Genomic DNA, 15,535 nt, shown 5'->3' with positions numbered 1-15,535 from the left:
ACCTTTATGGTTACAGGTTCAGACTTTTTACAACGGTGTGAACCCCTCCACAAGGCAACTTATCGACACAGCCACCGGTGGAACTTTGAACAACAAAACACCTGAAGAGGCTTACAAATTTATTGAAGAGATGTCATTGAATAACTATCAGTGGCAAGTCATGAGAACAAAGCCGAAAAAAGCAGCTGGTGTTTTCAACCTCAACGCGTTTAGTATGCTATCTAACCAGGTAGAACTATTAAATAAAAAGATTAACGGTTTGTATGGTTCTACTCAGGTACATCTAGTGATGAGGTGCGATTCAAATGGAGGAGGAGTACACACAGAATGTCAATCCTTCAGCCCTAGCACCGAGGAGGAACAAGTTAAATATATGGGTAATAATAATTCTAGAATTCAAAATAACCCATACAGTAACACTTATAATACAAGTTGGAAGAACCATCCCAACTTCTCATGGGGTGGCCAAGGAAATCAAAGGCAACAACCTCCACCAGGTTTTCAACAACTACCTTACCAGCAGGAAAAGAAATCGAACCTTGAAAAGATGCTAACGAAATTTATCTCGGTGTTAGAAACTCATTTTTAGAATACCAAAACAGCACTTAAGAATTAAAAAGCGTCGATCTAGGGGCTCGAAACTCAGATATGCCAGCTTGCTAAATTGATTTCTGAACGACCACAAGGTAATTTGCCGAGTAATACTGAAACTAACCCAAGGGAGCAGCTTCATGCGATTACCGTTCAAGATGAGGAAGGGTTAGTTGAACCTGAACCAGAATCGAGGCAAGGAATTGTGGTAAGTAAATGTAAAAGTAAGGTGGACCACAATGAGCAAAAACCGGTAAGTAGAGAATACAAACCTCGTGTGCCATACCCTAGAGCGACAAGGAAAGACCACACGGACGAACAATTTGGTAAATTCCTTAAATTATTAAAGAAATTACATATTAACTTACTGTTTATTGAAGCTCTTTCGTAGATGCTACACGCAGTTAAATTTTTAAAGGAGCTTTTAGCAAATAAGCGGAAGTTGGATGAGGCGTCACATGTAGAGTTGAATGCAGTTTGCTCAGTCATTCAACAAAATAAACTACCCAACAAGTTGAAAGATCCAGGGAGTTTTATAATTCCATGTTTAATTGGTAGTTTAAACATTAACAATGCTTTGGTAGATTTAGGGGCTAGTATTAATGTCATGCCCTATAAAATGTTTAAACAACTAGGTATTGGGAAACCCAAACAAACTAGAATGAGCATTCAATTGGCAGATAAAACAATTAGATTTCCTAGGGGTATTATTGAAGATGTACTTGTTAAAATTGACAAATTTATATTCCTAATTGATTTTGTTATTTTAGACATAGAAGAGGATAGTGACGTGCCTTTAATTTTAGGACGACCCTTTTTAGCAACTGTTAGAACTATTATTGATGTTGGTACAGGTGAACTCACACTTCGTGTGGGTGATGAAACAATCACTCTTCAAGCTCGTAATTCGAGTAACACATTGAATATTGAATATGGTATAAATCATGCTACTAATACTGATCATGTGGTGCAACTTTCTTTACAGGAAACATGTTCGAAAAGCATACATGAGCCATGTTCAAGTAACAACAAAGGACCCATCTATGAAGAACGAAGACTTCAAATTGATGAACTAGATGAATTATGGACACAGAAATCGAAAACACACGATAAACCAAAACCACGCCATGACAGACTAAATGTTTTATCAAATCAACTTAAGGTTGGAGACAAAGTACTATTAGATACGGCAGACCCTCATATTACCACTACTGAACCTAATGGAGCAATCCCTTTTATGAAACTTAATATTTTCCCATACGGTACAGTCGAGGTAACTCATTCTAAATTCGGCACTTTTAAGGTAAATAGTACTCGTCTAAAACCTTATTTTGATAAAATTGATAGCAGGAATGGGAAGTGTAAACTCCTCGCACCACCATGACCATGCAACAGAGAGGTAAGTCGAGCTTAGACTCTAAATAAGCGCTTCTCGGGAGGTAACCCGAGCATTAACGGTGTTGATTTCTTTAAATTTTAGTTTCTAACATCCAAATCATTAACTGAGTCCTTGAACACAGGTTTTCCAAATCTACACAGCCAGGCACACGAGCGTGCCTTAGGCCGTGCTTCTACCGCGGGAGGCAACACAGCCGTACGATATGACCATGTGAAAATAGAGTAAAATTTTTCCCCAAACACAGGATTCGATACGTTGCCACAACCGTGCGACATGGCCGTGAGCAATCCTGCCAAATCAACACGGGTTTAGATAGTGCTAATAGACATAAACGGGCATTTATTAAGGTGTTTAAATGGTTTAATAACAAGGTTAAATTTGTAAATTGGTTATTAAGGTATATTAAATAAAACCAAAATCAAAATTATGTGTTATCATCATCATCTAGCTGAAAATACAAAGAATAAAAGAAGCCAAATTAGGTTTAAAGCTTTCGGCACTTGCAAGCTTGATTTGGTAAGTGTTTTAGCTCGTTTTTTTATGATTTCTATGTTTTTGTGATCGTTGCTTTGAGTACTAGCTAGCCCGTACCCTAATTTCTAAATTTGTTGATGAATTTTTGAGTTGCCATTGCTTGAGCTTTTGAATGTTTGATGATGAATAATGAAAGCTTGGTGCTTGATATACATGTTTTGTAAAGTAATTTTTTGACAAAAATGTCAATTATGGATTAAATTGTGAAAAGTGTAAATTGAGGGGTTGAATTGTGAAATAAATGTGAAATATGGGTTGTTAGGGTCCTATAGAGAATTCGGTCAAGCATGGGTCTTAGTGAATTTTGAGTAATTTGTGTTTTTATGAAATAGGGACTAAATTGATTAAATGAGAAACTTTAGGGGTTAAAGTGAAAAAATGCTCAAATATGTGTTTGTGGACTAAATTGAATGTGTTTATGAATAAAAGAGTTAAATTTGACTGTATATAGATCAAGAAAAGAGGAACTTAGACTTAGAGGCAAGAGCAAAGTATTCGATTAATCGACTAGTTTCGTCGTTTTTACGTCCGAGGTAAGTTCGTACGTGATAAATATTGTTACAATTATGCTTTTAATGCTTTAAAATTGCATAAATTGTATTTATGCGATTACGATTGCATACGATGACAAATAGACTATGTTTGGCACTTAGTGTGCGTTTCGAGATAGCTTCGGCTATATACAACACTTAGTGTGCAAATTGGAATAACTTCACTTTTATGTGGCACTATGTGTGCGATACCGAGATAGCTTCGATTTAATGCGATGGCACTAAGTGTGCGATATCATTATAGCTTCGGCTAAACATTTATGCACTAAGTGTGCGAGTTCTTAGAGCATTGAAAGATTTCCGAACGATTTTAACGTATTGAACAAAGAGGTGAGAATGAAATAAATAAATATGGGAAAGTACAGGTACTTATGATACTTATGTGGTAGTTGATACTATGTGTATGAAGCTTGATGAATTTGTATATACATGATAAATAGTCATGGATTAGAATTGAATGATGATATGAGAACTACTAAATGTTTATTAATTGATGGTTTGTATAATATGAACTGTTGAGTATTTTTGGTACGAACTTACTAAGCTATGAAGCTTACTGTGTGTTATTTCTCTATGTTTTATAGATTATCGAAGCTAGCTTTGTAACAGTCCGGTTTTATCTAAATTGGAACAGTGGTTTTGAAACCACAAATCTAAAGTCATAAAATTATTTTAATATTATTTTTGGTGTTTACAGTATGTGATTATATATGTGAAAAGTTTTGTGTGATAATTTTATCGTTTAAGTGGTTAATTTGACTAAAGAACTAAATCGCGTAAAATGCAAAAGTTGCATTCTACTTGTTAAAGTGCTTTAATTGCTAAGAAATTTAAATGTGTAAGTCCTTATGAGGTAAATAGCCCTTTTGTGAATTAGTGGATGATATTTGGTTTGGCATTATTGAAATATTGAATTAATTTAAAGGATAAATTGGTAAATAGTTAATGAACGATATATTAAACAAAACAAAAGCTAACATTTGTTAGATTATCATCTTCATTAGCTGAAACTTGAAGAGAGGAATAGCTTAAGTTAGGTTTTCATTCGGCCAAGCATTTCTAGCTCATTAAGGTACGGTTTTTAATCCGTTTTTTATGATTTCTACTTTTTTGTGATCGTTACTTTGAGTACTAGCTAGCTCATGCTTCAATTTTTGAAAGTGTTGATGATTTTGGAAGTTTCCATTGATGAATTCATGTGTTTTATGATATTTGATGATGAATTATGAAAGCTCGGTGCTTGATATACCTGTTTTGTAAAGTGATTTTGAGTAAAAATGCATATTAGGGATTAAATTGAGAAAAGTGTAAATTGAGGGGTTAAATTGTGAAATAAATCAAAGTTTTGGGTTGCTAGGGGTTCTTAGGAAATTCGACTAGGCTTGGGTGAAATTAAATTGTGTAATTTTTGTTTTTGATAAATAGGGACTAAATTGAATAAATGTGGAACTTTAGGGGCTAAAGTGCAAAAATGCTCAAATATGTGTTTGTGGACTAAATTCTAAGGTTATGTGATTAAATGAGTTGAATTTGTTATAATATAGATCAAGAAAAAAGGAATCCAGACTTAGATCGAGGCAAGAACAAAGTACTCGATTAATCGACTAGTTCCTTGTTTTTACATCTGAGGTAAGTTCGTACATGATAAACATTATTACAATTATGTTTTTAATTCTTTAATATTGCATAAATTGTATATATGCGACTACGATTGCATACAACGACAAATCGACTATGTTTGGCACTTAGTGTGCGTTTCGAGATAGCTTCGGCTATATAAAGCACTTAGTGTGCGAATTGGAATAGCTTCGGCTATATATGGCACTTAGTGTGCGAGGTTGAGAAAGATTCGAGATTATAATAGTTTTGGTTATGCTTTGGCACTTAGTGTGCGAGATATCAAGTATTTCGACAGTATCACGTAAAAGGTATGAGTTCGGTATGAATTTGTACAGATATGTACATAAAAAGCACAAATCCAAATGGAAGAAGTAATGAACTTGTTCATAAATACTTGAGTAAGTATGAGGAAAGTTTGTTGGTCATCATGATTTAGATATAAATTAGTTCAAATTGATGGTTTGTATGTTATGAACTGTTGAGTGTATTTAGTACGAGCTTACTAAGCTTTTAAAGCTTACTTGTGTGTTCTTTTCATGTTTTATAAATTATCGAAGCTAGCAGGGACATCGGGGATCATCGGGAACCATCATCACACTATCGACTACTTGTTGATATTTTTGGATGCTTGTAAATATGGTATATTGTAACGCCCCCTTTACCCGAGACCATCGCCGGAGTCGAGCACGAGGCATTACTAAACTTATTTGAGCATTTAAACAAATTCAAACAATTTATATCACACTTTCCAGACAAGCTGTCCAACAGCGTTACAGATGCAAAAAAAATCATATCTTGAGTTACAAAACTTGAAATCCAAATCCGTAAATTTTTCCCAAATCTAGGCTCATATATCTACTTACTAATTTTTTTCTAGAATTTTTGGTTGGGCCAATTAGTACAGTTTATTAGTTGAAGTCTCCCCTGTTTTAGGGTTTGGCTGCTCTGACCCCTGTGCACTACGAACCAAATTTCTCCATGTACAGAATTCAAATAACCAAGACGTTTGTTTCTATTAAAAATAGACTCAATAATAAATCCATACATATATAGTATGACTCCAAAATATTTTTGTACAATTTTTAATTATTTTTACAAATCAGAACAAGGGAGTTCAAAATCATTCTGACCTTGTCTCACAAAAATTCAAATATCTCCTTATATGAAAGCCTTTTGCTTACACCGTTTCTTTTATGTGAAACTATATTCAATAAGATTTAATTTCATATTTTATTCAACCTCTAATGAGATTTTCATAATTTATGGTGAATTTTCAAAGTCAAACTACTGCTACTAACCAAAAACTGTTTTAGTACAAAATGTTGACATCTTTACTTCATTTCATTTAAACTCTATACATGCCATATAAATGTTCAAACATAAAACAAAAGCTACCGGAATTGATCTGGATAGCGTGCTTTGTTGTGTTGATCCAATCTACCAACTTCACTTTAATTCAATCTACATAAAAATATCAAACACACACAAGTAAGCTTATTGAAGCTTAGTAAGTTCATAGGTTTAAAAGTAATGCTTACCAAACATAATATTTCCAAACGATACCAAAACATTTACTAAAGTTTCCTGCGATTCACAACCATTGTTATAATAATTCATATAGTTGAGCTCAACAGTAACAACTACTCAATCTCTTTCATTTGGATCACTTCTCTTTTATTTCTTATAATCAAATTAGGAAACGGCTTACGAAATTGAGTACGTCGTTGTTCAGTGCCACGATTCATAACTCAGTATGGTTTTCCTCATTGAAATACTATACCTACATTTTACAACTCGGTATGGGCAATGCCATACCTACATTTCTTAACTCAGTATGGATTTGATAATACCATACCTACATATCACAACTCAGTATGGATGATACGATACCTACATTTCACACTTTGCCATGGAACAACCATGGTCTTATCCGTCAAGTCATCACATGTCACGATACGAACGTACTCAATCCTACGTTTTTCCTAATTTGCATTTCCACATTTATTCTTTCATTAACAAAATTTACACAATCCCACAACAAATTCATATATAATAACACATTACTTCAATCATTCACAAATAAACATCTAAATTCAACCATATGAACTTACCTGGCTAATTTGTAGAAGATATTAAAATTTAGGGACTATTCCGCAACTTTTTCTTTTCCTCGTTCTTCTTTGGATTCTTGATCTATAATATAAAATATTTCTACTCATTAGCATTTATTTGATTTCTATTTCACTTCACAATTTATGCTGTTTAAATTTTGAAATTGCACTTTTACCCTAAAATTTATAATTTTCACAATTTAGTCCCTGCTGAATTCACCCATCAATTGAACTAATTTTTCTCAATTAACACTTTATTTTATCATTATAAACTTTTTCAAAACCTTTTATATTCTGAATTTCAACAGCAACCTTCAATTCACAACTTTTTCACAATTAGGTCCTAAATATCATTTCCTATCAAAATCACTTAATAAAACCACCTTAATATGAAATTAGATCTTAAATTTCATAATAATTAATCATAAAATTCCTTATCCATCCAGGGTAACTTCCAATTTCACCCATAAAATCAAAAACTAATGAATTCTATAAGTGGACCTAATTGTAAAAGTCATAAAAACATAAAAATTATCAAGAAAAAGCAAGAATTAAACTCACATGATGTAAAAATATGAAAAACCAGCTTTCTCCAGACCTTCTATGGCGTTTTGGCTGAGAAAATATGAAGAAATGTCTAGATTTTTCAATTACATCATTATTTAACTATTAACTTTTATGCTATTTCCAATTTTGCCCATTGTTCACATTGTTTTCTTGCTTATTTCATACCCAAACCGTCCAGCCATTAACCTTTGGGTCTAATTGCTCTTTAAATCTATCTTTTAAATACTTAAGCTATTTACTCACAATTTAGCAAATTTTGCGCTATTTTCAATTTAGTCCTTTTTAATTAATTAGCCATCCAAACGTTAAAATTTTCTAACGAAACTTTAATACTAACTCAATGACACTCCATAAATATTTATAAAAATATTTATAGCTCGATTTTCAATTTTTAGGTCTCGATACCTCATTTTTGACCCGTTTGACCTAATAAATTCTTTTAATTCACTAATTTCATCATTTCAAAAATTCTTCTAAATCCTTACTTGACTCATAAATATTAAATTAATATCTTGTTCAATCTTATTTGTCGAATTTAGTGATCTCAAATCACCATTTCCGACACCACTGAAAATTAGGTCGTTACATATATGGCATGTATATGCTAGTGAGTTGATAATATGATTTGAGATTTGATATAGCCATAAGATTTGGCTAGTTTTTGTTGAATATGTTGGTATGTATTTGGTCATTTAAGTTGGCCTAAGTGATGTGCATAATGCCTTTTATATATTGGCTTGTTTTAGGTATGTTGGCCTTAGTTGTTGATATAATTTAATGATTTGTTTTTGTGATAAATAGTTGTTAATGTGATAAATTTTAACACAATGATTTGATAGGTTTTGAATGCGGAATTGAGTAGTTGAATTGGTTGATGATAGATGGCATGACATGAGTATGAATTGACATGTTTTTGGTTGCTTAAAGATGTATTGAAATGGTGCTATTTTGGTTTCTATGTGTGCTTGTGGAAAGGGTGGCAAATTGGCTTTTCAAATGGCCTATGTCTATCCACACGAGTAGAGACACGGGCGTGTATCTCAGCCGTGTGTGACACACGGTCATGTTACACGACCGTGTGTCCCCTAAGGTACCCTTTCGAATTAAGGCAATATACCCTACAGTTTTGACATGGCCTAGACACACGAGCGTGTCTACTGACCGTGTGAGACACACGGGCTAGCACATGGGCATGTGGCCGGTCGTGTGACCCAAGTCAATAACCTCTCTAGTTTTCCCACGACCATGGCACACAGGCGTGTCTCCGGCCATGTGGTACAAGTCAGTATTGTAATAGGGCCATTTCGCCCGGGCATGTTAGAAAACCAAAAAAACCAAAAAAATAAAAAAAAACAAAAAAATAAACCAAAATAAAAACAATAAAAGTCCATTAGTCCAAAACAATCCATGACTGAATAAACTTATCCCCATAACCTATTAAATTAAACTCAAATCTATTAATACAAACCTAACCCATTTACAAAATTTCGGGCCCAAACCCGAGACCCAAAATGACCAGAAAAAGGCCCAATAATTAAAAAACACTAGAAAACCTAGAGGCTTTTGGAAAACACCAGCAGCTAGCCATCTCCCCTCACGCCGCAACTAGCAGTCGGTCTCCAGCCGCGCCACTAGTTCCTCGCGCGCGTCTCCGTTCGTACGGCTACTCCTGTAACGGAACACACGAGAAGAAGGAGCTAACAGAATTTACAACAAATGACAGCAGGAAAATGTAATTTTATTTTTTATTTACTCTGTAAATTTGGCTATAAAAAGCCATCGAATGTACCTGCAGAGGGACGCTCACTGAATACACAATACGCATACAGAATCTAAAATTTTCAAAAAAATGGATTTCCAAAAGGTGATCTTCTTTAGCTTTTTAATTGTTCCCTTCTTTTTATTTTTCCAGCAGTTATCTTCATCATTTTTGCATGTGGAAACACAAAAGAAAAAAAAGAGTTAGATTATACCTTTCGAAGTGGTTTTAGCCTCTGTTCACTTCGTTGAGAATAAAGTTGAAAGAGGAAGTTAAAAGTATTATTCATCAAGCCTCAAGATGGCACCAGTGAGGTCCCTAATATCTCTAAAATAAGGGCGAGGGTCTGAGGCTGTTGAATGTTTCGATTTTCAACATTTTCTTTTTTCTCTTGAACAAATAATTTGAGATTTAATATTTTTTTTCTAAAAAAAAATAAAATAATTTGGCTTACCAGATTTTCCCCGAGTGGAGCCTTCGATGGTAAGATCTGGATGTTGTTCATGCGTCATCGGCTACCAAATAAAATGGTGGTTCAATGGCTGCAAATATGAACTCTACATTTTGATTTTGGGGGTTGCATATTAGGGTGAAGGAACGGCTGCATTTTGGGAAGGGAAAAGGGTAAAAAAAAAAAAGGGTTCTAAATAACCTATTGAAGAAACGGTGTCGTTTGCCAGCAAAGGGGGTCCGCGCATTGACCCGAAATATGAACCGGATATGCGCCATTTTGTATGAAAGGGAAATTTGCGCGTTCAATCCTTTGCATTTGCATGCTTTGCTCTTCAAATTGGCTTACTGTTTTGATTGCATTCTCATTTAAATTCATGACGCAGTGAGGTGATTTAGACTTGGGAAGATTTGCAATATTAATCCTTGTATATTTAGGCATGTTATGCATTGATTTATTTTATGATCATTTTATTTACAAATTATCCATTTCATCTTGATGCATTTTTAATTGAGTCTTATATTTGTATAATCAGTTGAGTTAGAATACATTTAATATGTGTATGCTTTAATTTATGTTAATAACTCTGTATGTTGCATTTGTATAATTATTTTTAGAATATTCTTTTGACATTGTGTATCCTATTTCTTTAAATATTTTTTTATGTATTGGTATGTTAATCATTGGTTTAAGTTTTCTATAATAACTATTATTTTGCATGTTGTAATATTTTTTTGTATTATATTTTTTTTAATAAGTGTTGTTAATATATTTATATACATGAATTATATATTTCTTAATTTATGTTTAATTCGCAAGTCTTTATGTTTATATATATATATTTGGTTACTCATATAGCATTACTTTATTTTTTATATACATTATTAATTTTGATTTTTTTTTAAATAATTGTACCCAATGTTTATAAAGATTTCATAAATTGATTTTGTATATTATTTTATATCATATATTGTTATACCTTCATACATAATATATTATTTAAATTATCTTGTGAATTATAAATTTTTGAATAAATTTGTGTTTTAAATATTTTATACATAATTTGATTTGAACTTTATAATAACTATTTCAATAAATATATATCCCAAGTTTTATGTAAATGTGTCAACTTATATATGCTATATAATTCTTCATTTTTTTATGCACATTTTGTACATCATTCTATTTTGTGTTATAATTATGTATGATACTTTATATTAATTATTCATTTTCCATACTTAAAAGTTTTGTTTTTTTTACAATGATTGTTAAATAAGGTTATTTGTATTTTGAGTATATTGTTTCATATTGCTAAACAAGGTTATTTGTATTTTGAGTATATTGTTTCATATGTTTTTTACAATGTATTAAATATTTCATCAATTTTAAAATGAGTAAACATGTTTTTAAACGAATTTCTAAATTTTTGTTATTCAAGGTTTCGAAATAAGGCAATATCTAGTGTTTGGGGAATTTGGGAGAGTTGTGCTCAATCGTACTGGGTATGGACTTTCCCGAAGAACCAAATATTTAGATAACCTCTTTTATAATTTTTCAAAAGTCGAAAATTGATCACATCTTAAAGGTATAAGGGATCATATTCAATCGTACTGGGTATGAAACCGCATATCTTTGGAACGAGAGATTTTCGATCACCAACTTGAACTATTTAAACATTTTTATATATTTCAAAAAATCTTTTCTTTTAAATCTTTAAGGACAGCATCAAATCAATTTGGTACCAGTTTTTGGGCGTAATGAGGGTGCTACCCCTTCCTCATACGTAACCGACTCCCGAATCCGTTTTTTTACCTAAACCAAATTTACTTTGATTTTTTCATTAAATAAAGCATTTTAATATGTGATCCAATCACGCCTAAATCAAAAGATTGGTGGCGACTCCACACTTGGTTTTTAAAGTCGATCCCCATTATTTTCAAAATAAAATAGGGTTTCGACAAGTATGTATGCCCTATTTTCATACGGCCCGTGACACGGGCGTGTCGGGTAGCCGTGTGAGGCATACGGCCTATTCACATAGGCGTGTGACCCTGAAATCAAAGAAAATTTTCTAAATTTCCTAAAGTTTGTAGCTATTATCTGTTTAGTCCAGAACTACTTCTAAGCATGTTTTAAGGCCTCTTAGGACCTTATAAAGGACAAAGTGATTGAGATGAATGGATTTTAATTATGATTGCTCAAATGTATGATTTATGTTGTGGTTGATCGGAAATGCCTCGTAACCCTATTCTGATGACAGATACGGGTTAGGGATGTTACAAGCTTGGACTCAGGGATCGTCAAGAAATGTCATCACACTATCAATCATCTTGTTGGTACTTTTGAAACTTGTATATATGGTATATGGCATGTATAGGCTAGTTTTATTTTGGTATGTTTTGAGTTATGATATTAGCCATGAGATTTGGCTTGTAAATGTGATGTATATAATGTCTTATATGTTGGCTTATTGGTATGTTTTCCATAGTTGTGGACATAGCTAAATGGTTGTTCATTTGGTTAGTTGTTAATGCTTGAAAGATGATAATGTTGTGGCTTGATTATAAGATGTTGTGATGGAATGTTTTGTGATATTAAAATAGGAGATAAAATGTTGAAAAAGTGCATACAGGAGATAAATGAAATAGTTGGTTTTGACATTATGTTTCAATATGGTTTTGGTCATAGTTTTGAGTATTGAAATGGTTGTGAATAAGATGACATGTTTTGATTGCCTTTGAATGTTTATAAATAATGCAAGTTGTTGTGGTTTAGGTATACTTGAGAAGGGTGAGAAATGTGGCTTAAAATCAAGCCTATTTTCACTCCACACGGCTGAGCACACGGGCGTGTGGCTCAACCGTGTGTGACACATGGCCATGTGACCCCTAGAAAATAATTAGAGATTCAAGTCAATCTTGAGCAAGGCCTAGACATACGGACGTGTCTGGTGGCCGTGTGAGGCATACAGCCTTGGCACATGGACGTGTGTGGCCATTTCAAAGGGTACACGGGCTAGACATACGGGCATGTGGTCAGCCGTGTGACCCAAGTTAGTATATATGCCCTATTTTCACACGGCCTGTAACACAAGCGTGTCTGGTAGCCGTGTGAGGCACACGGCCTATTCACAGGGCATGTGACCCTTAAATGTAAGAAAATTTTCTAAGTTTTGAAAAAAATTTGTATGTGATCGGTTTAGTTCTGAAATTATTTTAAGCATGTTTTTAGGCCTCGTAGGCCCTCTTAAGGGACGATGTGGTTATATTTGATTGATGTCTATATGGAAATACTTAATGTATGTTAAATGTATGCTTTCGTGTTGAGATTGATTGGTAATACCTCGTAGCCCCATTCCGGCGACGGATACGGGTTAAGGGTGCTACACTACTAGCCCCATTTAAACCCCTACTATTCGTATTTCACCAGTTGTCAAAACCCTTATTTAATGTCTTTTGTCCAGATTCTAAGGGAATAAAATTAGGGTTTAGATAAGATTTCTCCACATCACCCCTACGATTACGCCCAATATCTCTCTCTTCCCCTAAATTTTGGACTCTAGTGCCACTTTTCATATTCATCATTCTACATTCTGAACCGTCTGCTTCATAGAGCCATTTGCTCACAGTTGCGTTTTGTCGTCGTACCATCGCACATAATGAGATAACCCACTTAAAAACTATTTTTGAGGGCTCAATTCTGGTTTGAAATGAGCAAAAACTCTCCCCATGGTCGAACTTACCGCAAATAAAACAAAATAAACTTAGTTTCTCGTACTGAAAACAAGCACAGACAATCCGATCCTTGCCAATCATAATCTTCTTCTTTCTTTTCAACAGAATTGTCACATCCAATCGGATCCAAATACGCATAAATTTTTGGATACCCATTGTCGGAATATATGTATCATATTCAAGAAACTGACACAAAAAATCCCCAAATTGTTTTGCCATGGTTTCCGTTATCAAACCTAGAGGCAAATCATGTATTTGGACCCAAAATTCTGATAGGGATAACGAAACTAACAATGAATTTCCCCCCGTTTGAATCGTGTGAAGGATTAATAAATGATTTTTGAAAAAACATGTAGTTCTAGAAAGCACTATTTGAATATCAATGTCATGGAAAAACTGAAAAAGATATCTTTTTTTCCCAAATTCGAAATACAAATTCCCTCAATGGGATGCCAAATATCATCCATACTATTATGGAAAGATGGAAAATGAACAACACTATTTGTCAAGCATCGTCCCACTAGACTGAATTGATATTTCTGATCCACCATCGCACCTTCCTCGTGAAATGCATCCTCCTCCACATCTATCAAATTCAGATTAGCCAGTTCCTCTTCCATCGCTCAAGAACGCAAAAAAAAATTCACTCCAAAACTATAAACAAAAACTAAAAGAAAAGGAAAAATCTGTATCAATGGGCAGACAAAACCCGTGTCAATAGACAGACAAAATAATATAAATAATATTTTTTTTTACAAATTACAAATAACAATTATTAGACATGTGTTCAATAATATTAAAATAATATAAATCAAAAATAGGTATTTATTTTTGGATTATTTAGCACTAAATAACAATTATTTACTTTTTTAATTATCTTCATCTATAAATCATGAAAAATAAATGGAATGAGATTTAAAATGGAATTTCAATATTTAATATAAAAAGAATCAAAGAATTAATTTTTTTTTGCATAAATAATAATTTTGTGTTCTTTATAGTAATATGGTTTTCATGAATATGAAGAGTTACTTGTTGCGCAATTGAAGTCAGTTATTGAAGTTGATGAAGAACATCACGATAAATATTAATTTCTCCCTCTTAACATTTTTTTTTGTTACGAAACCCCAAGCAATGAAGCATATGTATTTTGTGAGTGTAACCCTAATGGGTAGAAAGAGGAATAATTTATAATAATCCCTTTAATCCAATACATACATCAAGTAGCCGTACGAATGAACAAGGTTTAACTTCTATTAAAATAAATAACTAAATCACTTTAAATTGGACTACTTAATTTTAGACTTAATTAATTCTTTGATTTTAAGCTAAAATATTACTTTCTCTTTTGAGATTCTTTTATAAACATAAATTTTATACATATGTTTGATTGTTTATAATGTCTTATTTTTTTTTATATCAACATAATTATTATTAAACATATTTCCAAAGAATTTGATGTTAAAATGAGAATATTTGCTTTTATTTTTCATTCTCTCTAAGTTGATGATGAGTCTTGCTTGAAAGGGTGGAATTTTAAATAACTTTGCCAATTATTCCATGCCATATTCATTATATCCAACTTCAGAATGTAGAATACCTATTGATAAAGGGCATAAAATAGTTCCAATAATGGCTAGGCTTTTAGAGAACATTATCCGATGCCATTTTTAGTATTATTTATTTTAAAGGGTTACAATATACTTATTAAAAAAATACAATATTGAAATTAGATCCACTTAACAAATAATAAATAAATTCAAAATTTATAACTATTATATATATTTAAATTCGAATATTAATAGTTCGATTGGCATGGACAGTGTTGTCAATACAAGAGAATCTAAGTTCGAGTGCGTTAAATGTATTATCCTCCTATTTATGAGATTAGAGAAGAGCTATAGATAATTCTAGATATTATCTTTAAAAGAGTAGATATGATTAGAACTTATAATGAAATTACTAAAAAAAATTTAAATAGGAAAAAAAATCTACCCGGTTGTCTATCTAACATTAAAACTGATTAGGATATTTCTTTAATTTGATTTCATTAGGCATTTGGTTTTTTTCTTCTTAGTTTATCCCAACTACTGAGATGTATACATCATCGGCACACATCGTCCTAAAAATCCACACCATTGGCTCTTTTTTAGCAATAACAAGAGAGATTCCATATGTTGCTTGTGGAGTGAGACCTCCAACCTACATTTCCTATTAT

General features: G+C 32.7%; 1 long non-coding RNA gene across 3 annotated transcripts; it reads right to left on the bottom strand.

The window, feature by feature from the left end:
• Positions 1-8,734: 8,734 nt before the first annotated feature.
• LOC107930464 (uncharacterized) lies at positions 8,735-10,207 on the bottom strand. 3 transcript variants are annotated; one of them, XR_005927213.1, is made up of 2 exons: positions 9,587-10,207; positions 8,735-9,484 (listed from the first exon to the last, which is right to left on the bottom strand). It is a non-coding gene; the product is annotated as an uncharacterized lncRNA (long non-coding RNA). The 3 variants fall into 3 exon arrangements; XR_005927212.1 differs by having other exon boundaries at positions 8,735-9,459; XR_001693021.2 differs by having other exon boundaries at positions 8,735-9,042.
• Positions 10,208-15,535: the final 5,328 nt, after the last annotated feature.

This window comes from Gossypium hirsutum, chromosome A01 (genome assembly GCF_007990345.1).
Source record: "Gossypium hirsutum isolate 1008001.06 chromosome A01, Gossypium_hirsutum_v2.1, whole genome shotgun sequence".
Taxonomy (NCBI): Eukaryota; Viridiplantae; Streptophyta; class Magnoliopsida; order Malvales; family Malvaceae; genus Gossypium; species Gossypium hirsutum.
Note: the sequence above shows the minus strand (reverse complement) of the source record. Positions and strands in the feature narration are given on the sequence as shown.